This window comes from Hydra viridissima, unplaced genomic scaffold (assembly GCF_058129835.1).
Source record: "Hydra viridissima isolate aposymbiotic clone 2 unplaced genomic scaffold, HvirCarnegie_v1 scaffold_9, whole genome shotgun sequence".
NCBI classification, from domain to species: Eukaryota; Metazoa; Cnidaria; class Hydrozoa; order Anthoathecata; family Hydridae; genus Hydra; species Hydra viridissima.
In genome coordinates this window covers 7,227,141-7,240,517 of record NW_028324308.1, presented here as the reverse complement: position 1 = coordinate 7,240,517, position 13,377 = coordinate 7,227,141, and positions in this window count along the sequence as shown.

The window sequence follows — 13,377 nt, the reverse complement described above, 5'->3', positions numbered from 1 at the left end:
TCTTTTACCTTTTGATGTTTGTGTAGATAATAACCGACTCAAACTTTTAATCACACAATAATGGTCAGTGTCTTCGTTTGAAATAAACAACAAATCAACACAGTTATTTCGATCAGCAAATTCAGATACTCGCAAAGGGTAAGGTTTTTTATTTTCATACCCAAAGACGTTAATGCTAATAGTTGGATTATTCTTTTCAAACTTGTTGATTTTATTAAGCTTGACGGGAAATTTTATTCCATCCCAATTCAGCTCTTCTGATTTTTTAATCAAGTCTTCATCGATTCTTTCGTTGTTTTTATTTTTCAGATTCAACGCTCGAGCGACTGACCATTTAAAGCATTGATCGTCCTCGTTTTCCATGTTGATGATCGCCTTTTTGTCTTTCAGCTCTTTAGACAGTTCAATATAGGAGGAACCGCTAAGAGGTTCATAATCAGTAAAGTTAATATCCATCCTTAAAATCTTAGATATAGTGCAATTAGATCCTAAAGCATTGTATTTAACACTACTTTCCAAGACTTTCTCTTCCATTTCGCTCATTAACTCTCTTACATTTGTAGCTGCTAGAATAATCTCTGATCTTGATGAAAAGCTTGCTTCCCGAGTCACTTCTTCACCAGTCATGATGCTTACAGATTTCATTTTACACGTTAAAATAATTCTTACTCTGGTGTTTCTTTCCCCTTCCATGGTTTGAATGCTAGACTCTCTTACCAAATTAAAAAAGGATGCAATGTCTTGGTATCGAGAAGAAGGTGTGTAAGAAAATTGTCTCACAGAACTCTCCGCTGAATGTTCAGTCATTTTAAACTTTACTATAATTGGCTTTGGCACAGGCTGTACTATAATTGGCACGGGTTGTTTATACTCTGTTCTTAATACAAGTGATTTGATAGACTTTATTTTTTTATCGATTTGTTCTACTGATTTGCTTACCTGATTCTTGACTACTTCAGGAACGTAGGGTTCTACCCATTCTTTAATATCATTAAACTTAGTTTTAACATAGGATGCCACACTTTTTGTAGCTGCCGTCAGATTTGAAAATAAAGGTCTTGGTGCTGGAACCGGTCTAGGTGTAATAACGTTTGTTGAATCTATAACCGGTGTGTTAAGAATAGAGGGTTCATCTCCAGTCACCCGATTTTGCAAGAGAGTAGAAGGTTCGAATGAAATCAAGTCGTCAGACCTTGGTCTTGGGACAGGCACAGGCCTTTCAGAACCAACAGCAAGCCTTACTTTTGTCGGTTTTATTGAAACTTTTACCGGCTTTACAGAAACTTTTACAGTTGGTCGAACAAACCTCACCACGGCAGGTCTTACATTAACAGACAACGGTCTTGCCTCAGTCGTTCGTCTACGAAAAGCAGCAGGAGCAGAGACAACTCTAGGAGGCTGTAAAGCCATTATAAGTTCTCCCTTTCTCATTTTAGAGTACCCTTTTATTTTTTGCCCTTTAGCAATTTCTTTTAATTCTTTCACCGTTTTGTTTTCCATTTTTATTACGGAAAGATTTTTCTTTATGTCACTTTCAATTTTTCGCTCTTTGGCGGTAGTTTTTGCTTTTTGCTTTTTAGCATCAGTTTTATCACCCATTTTATTAAGGGAAATAAAATTTTTTTCGATGCATTCAATTTTTCGCTCTTTAGCAATTAATTTTTTTGAAGAATGGAGACTCATTTTATCTCTGCCGTGATTTTCTTTAAGTCAATTCAATTTTTTTTAAATCTTGGCACACTTTCAGCATATTTTCTTCTTCGAAAAGTTTTTACCGTTTTTTAATTCTTTTCGCGGGAGAATTAAAAACTTATGAAACAAGATAATTGGCAAAAATTTCGCTTATTGAGTCGTATACATGTGCTTGACCCATTTCATCAAATCTAATCGTATACTTTCTTCCCCACTCGTCATGTGCAGTAAATTCGCATCCAGTCGCATGAATTTCTTTTTCTTCATCAAACAGATGCGCACGACCTATGGTATCAAATTCAATCACATACTTCCTCTCCATCTTTTTATTTATGCCAAGAATTTTATTTAAGTCAATTTTTTAACATGTTAAAAGTTAAAAAATCAATTTTGCTGCTTTTTACGTTTTTCAAGCTTTTCAGAATTTAAAAATTCAATCTTGATTCCATTATCAACCTTTCCATCTCGACGCTCTAAATATCTCCATCCACGTCCAGTTCCTGCCATCGCTTTGTAAAGAGACTTGTATTCAGTCACCTCACCCGTTTCTATGTCGGTTATTCTCACAGTGATGGGCTTTTTCTTAACTAAACTAAGCCATTCCCATTTTGGATCAACAGGTTTTTTTTCTTTTGGAGGAAGCTTTACTTTTTTTTCTTTTGCTCTTTCTAATATCTCATCTTTACTGATCAAATTATTTTCAACCGCAAGCATCATCAACGTTATTAAATCATCTGCTGTTTTACTAACGCCGTTTTCATTCAACAAATTTTTCAAATACGATGTTGTATATCTCATTTTATTATACCAAGATTTTTTTTTAAGTCAATTCAATTTTTTCCCGAAAAGATATCTTAATAAACAGCAGTCATGTTGGTTCCGTCTGAAACAAATTTAAGCAGTTTGTCAGAGATCACCACTGCAAAAATAACGGTATTTGCAATAGTTGAAGTTCGAAATTTAAGGTTTACCACTAATTCAGCTGTTTCCGACGTCATTCTTTCTTTTTGCTTGCTGATATCTACAAAGAACAACGGATATAATTTTATATATTCAAGCAAGCTTAACCCAGATTGACAAACAAGTTCATTTGTACCATAATATTTTTCATCAAAAGAGAACGCATCTAAATAAGCCATAACCACTCTCTTTTCTCCAAAATTCAAGTCGTAATTGTAATTTGGATACTTTATTCCATTAACAGTAACGTAAAAATTGCTAACATCACAATGGTCGAATAGTGATGGATTAACTGTTTGACTGGAATTTCTGTTTGTCTGAAGTCCGAACAGGATAAATCTTGGAATGCTTTTGTCAGTGACTCTTCCAAGCGACCAGGTAAATTCTGTCTGACCAGCTGGAATAAGTTGCCTTTCACATTTGTTTGATTTATAAGCCACTTGAATGGGAATTTTTTGAGCCATTAAATTCATGAAATCAGTCTTTTTCGAAATATCCAATTCAACGCGAGGCATATAAAGTCTGAATTTTTTAAGGTTGATCATTCCTGCACTAACGCTCTCCGATCTATAAATCGCATCATCACATTCTTTCTTTGTAAAGGTGATGGTATGCCTAAACCCATAAACAACTTTGTCATAGGTTTCGCAAAATCCAAAAATGTGCTTCAACGGAATTTTAAACGAAAAAGCGCCAACGGATGTAGTGTCTGCAAACAAATGGTCTCGTCTAACTTTAAATCCTTCATTTTCAACAAGATTTGACGTATCCATATACCACATCTGTTTTAATCCATCAGCAAACTGAAATCCATAAGGATATTTCATCAATCCAAGTATGGTGGTGGCTGGACCTGGATACATCACTCTTTCCACTTGCTCTCCCGACAAGTCATAAGTCACATCATTAAACAAATACATCAAAGCGTTGTTCACCAGTGCAATGTTGTCTTTAGCATCGTAAAAGGTTCCATCGCTCTTTTTCAACACTCCTTCAATAAGAATGTAAGCCTCTGATGGTACTGTTTGAATCGATTGACAGTCAATCTCAAAAGTAATCGTGCCTGAAGAATTTAAATCGAGATTGGTTGGAAGATACTCAAAAAAATCAACTTTTTCAATACCAATATCATACTCTGGGTTCTCAGTAACTCTTAATCGCTCAGTACTTATCATTTTTTATATAATAAAAAAATTATTTAATTCATTTAAATGTCTCTCATCGCAAGACATTGCAATTTTATAACAAGCCATCGCAACAGAAATCTTCATACTATTTTCATGCCCTGTCCCATTTTCACCAGGTCTTGAATTCGAATCGCGTTCTTTTTAGACATTTTATTACTTTGAATAGATGAACCAGTCTTTAATTTCTCAATGGTCTTTTTACCTTTGTCAATAGCCACGTCTTTAGCAGCAGAGATGGCTGAAAGGGCTAACTCTGTCCCAGCAGATTTTGCAGCTGTAATCGCTTCTTGTCCAATTTTGCTTGTTGCAGCATTTTTAAGCAAATTCACTGTTGCTTTTGACACACTTGACGCAGCTGCTCTTTTTATGAAATTTTTAATCATGTCTACAATACCACCTCCACCAACAACGTTCTTTTTCACATATCTTCTTTTGTTCACAATGAGCATTTTTTTAAATAAAACAATTTTTTAAATAATTTTATCAATAGTCTTCATTAACGATTTATATTCCTCTTTATTAATCTCTCCTTGTCTCAACAGCTCATCGCAAATAGCAACAGCCACATTTCTCGACTCTTTATTCCCAGCATGCCAAGCAGCAATACTCAATTCAAGCTTTTCCACCAACGCATTAGGATCACCTGGAAGAATAATAACACCACGACCTTTTTTACCTTTTTCAATACGCATCATTTTTTCCCAAATAGGAGCAATAAGTTGCTGATACTTTGGTCTTCTTGATGATTTCGGTTTATGCGGTTGCGAATCAGATCTTATAGCATCACTATCCATTAAAATTTTTTCATAATTTTGCAAATCTTCATCCGTATAGCTCTTTGGTATTGTTAATTCAGTCATCAGTTCCCAAAGACCTTTTGTTCCATTATACTTTTCTTCACCGACAATGATATCATTTCCATCTATTTCAACCTCCATTTTTCCAATGTACATTTTATCTTCAACTTTGTTCACTTCGAAAGGTCTTTTCTTTTTTTGATCGACTGACAGGCTTTTGATCATCTTTTCATTGCTCTCGATGATGGGTTTAAATAGCTTGCTCACATCAGCTTGAAAATTCGTATCTGAAATGTTGTCATTCACGCTGTTCTGATAAATCCTCTTTCGTCTGTCATTAATTTCTTTCACAATTTCATCCCTTTTATTCAGGTCTTGTATTTTAAAGAAAAACATCTTTTTAAAATACGTTGAAAAAAATACATAAATTGGTTTTTACGACTGCGTTGATCCTTTCTTAAAATACGTGGAAAAATACATAAATTGGTTTTTACGACTACGTTGATCCTTTCTTAAACAAATTGTTAAACGTTTGAATCGCGTCTTCTCGTCCTTTTTGGATCAAGTTTTCTTTAGTAACTTCATCTATTCCCTTTTTGGTTTTGGTTCGTATTTCCTCCATCAAGGATTTAAATTTTTGAAGCTCATCAAGAATCAATTGAAACTCTGAATCGTTTATTTTTCCATCCATCAACGCTTTGGAAATGTGCTCGCTAATCGTATTCAATTTCGACTCTGCCAACACTTTGATCTTTTCATGCTTCTCCGCTTTTAATGCTAGTTTTTTGTTGACTTGTCCTCCCACAATGGATAAAAACCCCATTCCAATAGCCACACCTTCACACGCAATTGCAACAGGGGCAGCAGCGATGGTTGATAAAAGACCAATTCCAGTCACACCCAAAGCAATGCATAAGGTTTGCATTGTATTATCTACATTAGAAATGATCCTAAACACGCGATGATACTTTTTGCTTAGATGAACAATTTTTGCTTTTTCACTCTCTACCTCTTTTTGTATCTCGCTTATTTTTTGAAGCCGGTAACTATGTCCTTCATCTGCAGGAGCTGTTGGAAGAACTGGATAAAGTTTTTCATTCAATATTTCCATTTTTTTATCAATAAAAAAACTATTTTAAATCAATATAGTTAATCTTGCAAAGTTTTTCTCCTTTTTTAACAATCACGTCCTGTTTGCTGTTACTATTCACGTCCATAATAACATCATCTACAGACTCTGAAATAATAACTTCGTTTTTTCTATAATTCAATTGATCAGTAATTTTATTCATTAATGTTATCACTGCAACACCTTTCTCCAAATTCAACCCAATGGATAAAGCTATCATTGTATGTGAGAGAGCAGCAAATTTAATGTCTTTCTGAGCAAAAATCTCATATTGTTCATTAACGTTGAAATAAGGTGGATGATCTAACGTTTTCGTAGACACAATAATGTTGTTCGGTCTTCTTTCCTCCAACTCTCTAACCCTCTCTTCCAAAATTTTTAATTGCAAATCCAAACTGTGAACTTCTGCTGAGGCAACATTTCTAAAAAACTTGTGAGGAGCATGCATTTTACATATTAAAATTAAATTTTTAGATCATTTTTGCAAACTTAACAATTCATTATTATCTACCCATGAATTAAAGGAGTCTGGATATCCTAACCATTTGACTAACGACTTGCTTTTGGTTTTGCGAATGATTTTTTCAATTCTGAATATGTCTTGATGTGTCTTTTGCATCTCCTGCTCGTAAAAGGTGCCATGAATTTCTTCACCGTTAGCGTCAGAGATTTTATACGTGGGTGGATTCGTATACTGAACTTTTGACACTGTAAAAACCTCCTCTGTCCATCTCGGTGTATACCCCTTTTCAAAATGAGACTTCTTTTTTACAATCCGCACTTGATCACCCATTAAGAATTTTGGTTTTGCTGGTAATGTTTGATCCTTTCCATACAGATTCCACCATACCCTACCTTTATTCTTTTCATCGCTAGCTTCAACTGGTGTCATTTTGATAGAAGAGTACTTTGTGTTGTTGTAATTTTTCACCATCTCATCTAATACGTCAATATATTTATTGGTATTGTTGGCTGAAAAATATTTAAACATTCTCTCTTTCATCGTTCTGTTCCATCGCTCGACAACAGAACTTTTTTCCTCGTTTTCAGTGGAGTATAATTGCACACCCAACGCTCTCACGTGCTTGTTGTAAAACTCTTTTCCTTTATCTACCCACAATTTGACACACTTTCTCTCCTCAAATATTTTGCTTAGAGCGATAGCTACATCAAGACCTGTTTTGCTTTTTAACGGAACGATCCATCCATACTTTGAAAACACGTCGATCACCATGAGTAAATATTTTACTCCGTTGTTGAATTTTGAAAACGATTTCATATCAACCAAATCAGCAGCCCATATTTCATCAATGTCGTTTACAATCACTTTTCTTTTTTTAAAATGATGAATCACCGGTTTATGAAGCTCCTCTGCAAGCTGATCCGTCCATTTCAAATCACTCACACCCAATCCAAATTTAGCTTTAGCTTTGATGATGGGTTCAATGATTTTTCGCTCGCTTATTTCTCTCTGAGTAGGATTTTGTATAGAATCCATTTCTTCAAGCATCATTCGATCTGCTAAATTTCTGTTTTGCTTGTCGTTAAAATACTTGTAAGCTAAATCGTGGTGATATGCGGCATTGTCCACTCTATCCACCGGTTTGCTCCACTCTTGATACATATCCGTGGAAGTGAGCCTTTTATCTAAATTGGTTCCAGGCCCTGCAAAGTTCATACCTGGAACGTGCATTTCTCCTGGAAACTTTGCCCATGGAAGCTTTATTTTTTTCGAAAAATTGTTGATCGATTCCACCAAGTCTCCTCCTTTTGCAGCCGAAACAAACTTGCATTTGGTTATCCCACAAGAGTCGCAATTCCCTTTCAACATAGACCTATTGTTTTTTGTCATTTCCTTTTTCAAGTGAATGGTTTCAGTCTCTCTTCTACACTTAACGCAGTACATTTTAACATATATAAAAACTTTTTTAATATAAAAAATATGGAAGTGATGAAACTGTCGTGTAAAATTGGGAGAACCAAAAGAAACAACAGCAAGCTTTTACCGAGAAGCATTCGAGGAATCATCGTTGGAAAGTCTGGATATGGTAAAACAACGCTGCTCTTAAATTTACTTTTAAGACCTGGATGGCTAGACTACAATCATTTACAAGTGTTTGGAAAATCTCTTTTCCAACCCGAATACAAAATACTCAAAAGGTCTTTCGAAAAGAAACTTCCTAAAAAGGATATTGTTGATTTGTTAACGGATGATGTACAAGATGAAATGGAAAAATTGAATTTAATCCATGAAGATGTTATTAACGATCTTTCAAAAAAATATTCTGACAATTATGATATGGAATGTCAATTTTTCGAAACAGCAGACGATGTTCCAGAACCAGAAGATCTTGATTCATCTAAAAACAATTTAATGATCTATGATGATTTGCAATTGACCAATCAAAACAAATGTGAAAAATATTATATCCGAGGAAGACATTCTAACGTCGACTGCTTTTATCTCGCTCAAAACTATTTCGAGATTCCAAGACATACCATCAGAGAAAATGCCAACTTTATTTGCCTCTTTAAACAAGACCAAAAAAGCGTTAATCACATTTATCAAGACCACGTTTCCTGCGATATGAAAATAGAAGATTTTAAAGCTTTTTGCAATCATTGCTGGAATGAACCTCACGGATTTGCTGCCATCGATCTCTCTTCTAAAAAGAACGAGGGAAAGTACAGAAGCGGATTTGACGATTTTTTATTTTTCTAAAACAATTTAAAAAATAATTCTTATTTTAAAAATGACAGGTATAATCATCGATGTAGATGGAAAATCAAGTGTTATCACCACTGATTTTTTGGATAAAATCGTTTTTGACGAAGGAAAAAGTTATGAAATGGCTTTTCTCGGTCTTGAGACTTACAACAGCATTCCAAATGTAAACAGTAAAAACAATTCTTTCAAATACAGCATGAACAATGGAGCTCATTGGGAGAACATTATCATTCCATCAGGAAGCTATGACATTAAAGACATCAATGAGTATTTGCAAAGGTCTATTTTAAGCACAATAAAATCAGCTCAACGTGGAAGTTATATTATTGCAAATAAAATTAATTACTCACCAAGCAACCTTCAAATTGGAATCAATCTTAATACTTTAAAATCAACCATTAAACTTGGCTTGAATTATTTGATTGACTTTAATGTGGAGAATAGCATCTCTTCAGTTTTAGGGTTTACTAAAAGAAAATTAAATTCCAATTCCGAATACGAGTCGGATCATATCGTTAGAATTTCAAGCATTAACACCATCAGAATCGTTAACAACGTTATCGGATCATCCTATATTAATGGAACCCAATTAAATTGCATTTACTCGTTTTATCCAAATGTTAGTCCAGGCTATAAAATCATCGAGAGACCAATGCATTTGATTTATCTTCCTGTTAAACTGTTTGAAATTTCAACAATGGTTACTCGCATCATTGATCAGAATGGAGATTTGGTTGATTTTCGTGGAGAGGATATTACAATACGATATCATATTCGAGAAGTGAAATAAATAATTTTTAATACATAAAAAATGAGCAATTATCAAAATATCAAAATTAATATCTCGCAGAGCCAATCTGATAAAATTAAAAAAGCCATTCAAGACAAAACCGATACTAGCATTAAGCTTTCTCATCAAGACTTGAACGGTAAACATGTTCTCGCTATCACTAATGTGCAATTGAACAAAATTAAAAAAGCGTATGAAACTGGTAAAGGAGTCACTCTTAAATTGAGTAAAAGACAATTATCATACAACTCAACCATTGAAGGAGGATTTATCGGAGCTCTTTTACCATTATTAGGTATGATAGGCAGCACTCTTGCAACAAGAGTAGTTCCTGCTCTAGCCACCGGATTGTTAGCAGGTGTAGGTTCTTCTGCCGGCTCTGCTATGGTTGACAAAATTGCAGGAAGAGGTATCGTTTACTTGAAAAAGAATGGAAATGGAATGAAGATAAAAACTTTAGGTGGAGAAGGATTGTTTATCACCCCATGGACTAAAAATGTTCACGGTGATGGACTCTTCATTAAAACTGGAAAAGGTTATCAATCTGTTGGAGCTGGTTTATTACTCGGACCTAACTCACCCTTTAATAGTATACCCTTTTTAGGTGCTATTCTATGAAAATCGCTTGTTAAAAAATTCGGATAAACTTTTTAAGAAAATTAAAAAAATGATCGACTTTCAATGGATTGACGTAGAAGGAATTGTTTTACCTAATGAAGCTTTAACTAACTTTCAATTGATAAAGGCTGCTAAACAGTTAAAATTAAAAAACTTTCAAGGCGTGTTTGTCAGGGATGAGTTACCAAAAAAGCCAAGAAAAAAAGAATGTGGTATTGTGAATACAGGAGATTCAAGCACTGTTGGGTTTCATTGGGTGTGCTGGTATAAAGACAGAGATAAAAAATACAGCTTTGATTCTTACGCTCAGCCTCCTCTTGTCGAACTTGTCGATTATTTGAAAAGTCCGGTTTATTATAACAGCGAGAGAGTTCAGTTTGGTGATACGTCTTATTGTGGTCACTTGTGTCTTTACGTCTTGAAAAAATTACAGGAAGGGGATGACTTTCAAGAAGTTATCAATACCTTGTGGTGACTGCTTAATGAATAAGATGGAAAAGCTTGCAACCATGAACGTCTTCCGATCACATGAACATAACATTTACACCGAAGAAATTAACAAAGTCGCTCTCAGCGCTAACGACGACAAAAGACACATCTTACAAGACGGTATTCATACCCTAGCCATTGGACACTACAAACTAAAACCGTGCTTTACATTTATGGACTATGATCAACTCTTTGGTCTAGAATAAATTACGAAAAAGATACAGTTTTATACTTCTTTGCAGGTTCCGGCATGATATTAACAATGAGATGGAAATCTAATAACATTTTTACATTTTAAAAACACAACACCATCTTGAATTCCTTAAGTATGGAAAAGTATCAATGAGCCAGAATCCGCATATTGTAGTAGTAACATGAACTCGCTGCAATCTTATACTACTTTGTTTTTTTTTAAATTTTCTTCATCATGTCCGAGCGAGTTCATATATAATTAAAGCGAAAATTAAAACAAGTTGAAAAAAAATTACTTTTTATGATAAAATTTTTTTTTTACGTGAGATACCACTTTTGTAACATCAGAAAGTTCAACTTTTCATGTATGGATATAAGAATGCAAGATTAAATGAGCAGAAAAGGTTAAGTATACAGTGGCGAGCAAAATAATAGGTGTGAATAATAAATTTCACTTAAATTGACATTTTACAGTATATTTTATAAAGTGACATCTAGGAACTGATTGCTACACAAACTATGCTTATTTTATTATAACAGAGAGCAGTATATTTCCAATTTCTTACAAATTTATGAGGGGAATACCCTATTTATATATTTAACCTACAAATTTGGTGGAGCAAAATAATAGGTGTGTGCTTATTTTAACCTGTTTGCTGTAAGATTAAAAACATTTTATTATTTTTATTTGTTGTTGATATAAAGGTAAGGTCAATATTTATGCAACTTATATAAAATAATAACATTTCATATTTGTATTGAATTAGAATTAGATATAAAATGGGACGAGGAAAACATTGCACAGCGATAGAAAGAAAACTTATTAGAAATTTAAGAAAACAAGGAAAAACTTACAAGGAAATTTCAGTTACGATGGGATGTTCTCAAAATAAAGTTACAAATGCCTTAAAACCAGAAAAATCACGTGAGAATAGAGGAAGACCACGCAAAACGTGTCAGCGTACGGATGATCACATTACAATTATTTCAAAAAAAGACCCATTCAAGCCAGCAACAAAAATTTTAAATGAAATTAATGAAAATATTAGTGTTTGGACAGTTAGAAGAAGGCTTTTAGAAAGTAAGTTGCCAGCTCGAACTCCGAGGAAAGTACCATTACTTGGTAGAAAGAACATTATGAAAAGAAAAATTTTTGCAAAAATTCATATTGCTTGGCGGGGACCAGATATGACCAAAAAATGGCGTAATATTTTGTGGAGTGATGAAACTAAGATTAATTTATTTAATTCTGATGGAAAACAGTATGTAAGAAGACCATCAAAGCAAGAACTTTCACCTCGCTTCACTGCGAAAACAGTGAAACACGGCGGAGGAAATATAATGGTGTGGGGTTGCTTTTCCTGGTACGGTGTGGGGCCACTTTTTTGGATCAAAGATATTATGGCCCAATATACATACGTAGACATACTAAATAATGTCATGTTGCCATTTGCCGAAGAAAATATGCCGATAATTTGGCATTTCCAACAGGACTGCGACCCAAAACATACATCCAAAGTTGCGAAAGAGTGGTTTACGACCAATAATGTAAAAGTTTTAGAATGGCCACCTCAGTCACCGGATCTAAATACTATTGAAAATTTATGGAGCCAGTTAAAACTTAAAATTTCAGGACAAAATCCAAAAAATAGAAATGAACTGTGGATGATGCTCCAGGAGGCTTGGTACAGCATTCCTGTAGAAGTTTGCAGAAAACTAGTGGATTCAATGCCGTCAAGATGCACGGAAGTATTAAAAAATAAAGGGTATGCAACAAAATATTAATAATTTGCAACCCTATTGACCTCCATCTTCATTTTTTATTTTACACCTATTATTTTGCTCGGTGTGGAATTTATTTCTTTTAAATTAAAATATATTATATATATTTAATAACTTAATATTTATTAATTTCTGTTTATTTATGTAATAAAATAAAAGTTCTAATAAAAATTCAAATTTTTATTTTATTTGTTTCAAAGATATTCTCGTATTTGTTAGTTTTTTGGTTCGCACCTATTATTTTGCTCGCCACTGTATGATAATGCAAAAGAGAAAGAAATTAAACCAATCAAACTTAAAATAGAAAAAAAATTTCTTGAACTTCTTTTTTTAAAATGATCCTTTAGCATCAGAATATGAAGATTGAATATTGGGAAGTATTAAAAAAATGTAGATTGAATAAAAAAATTCGCAGACAGGATTAACGAGTGGTGTGTACAATGACGTAAAAACAAAAATCATTACCTTCTCGCAGAATATGTACATTGAATTGCTCATATTCTAAACTTAGTTTTAAGAATAACTTGATTTCCTTCAAATCAAATTCAACATTTTTTACAGTTTGTAAAGTCCATAAACTGTTTCTTTTGCCTTGAGTTGAAAGCGTTAGAAAGTGTTGTGAAATACTGCTCGATGCTAAGCCAACTCCAAAAAGTCTTCGTTTTAGTGTCGTCCACCGATTCATGTAAACAAGCAATTTCAACGATTTGAAAGCTTTCACAAAAACGAGTCTAAAGACGAAATTAAACTTAACTAAAATCTTTTAAAAAGTCTTGAATGCTTTAACTTTATAATGAGTTTAGCGTTTGTCAATTGTACCGTACGAATAAAATTATTGTATTATTGCAAAAAACTGATGTTAGTCATCAAACAGTTACTGGTATGTTAGAAATAGTGACACGTCAGTTGAAAGTTCCATATTTTCTAAAGGATGAAGAACTTTATATCTTTAGACTTCGTTCAACATTTCTTTATAACATCTGTGAATTTACAAGCCGATTCAAAAATCACTT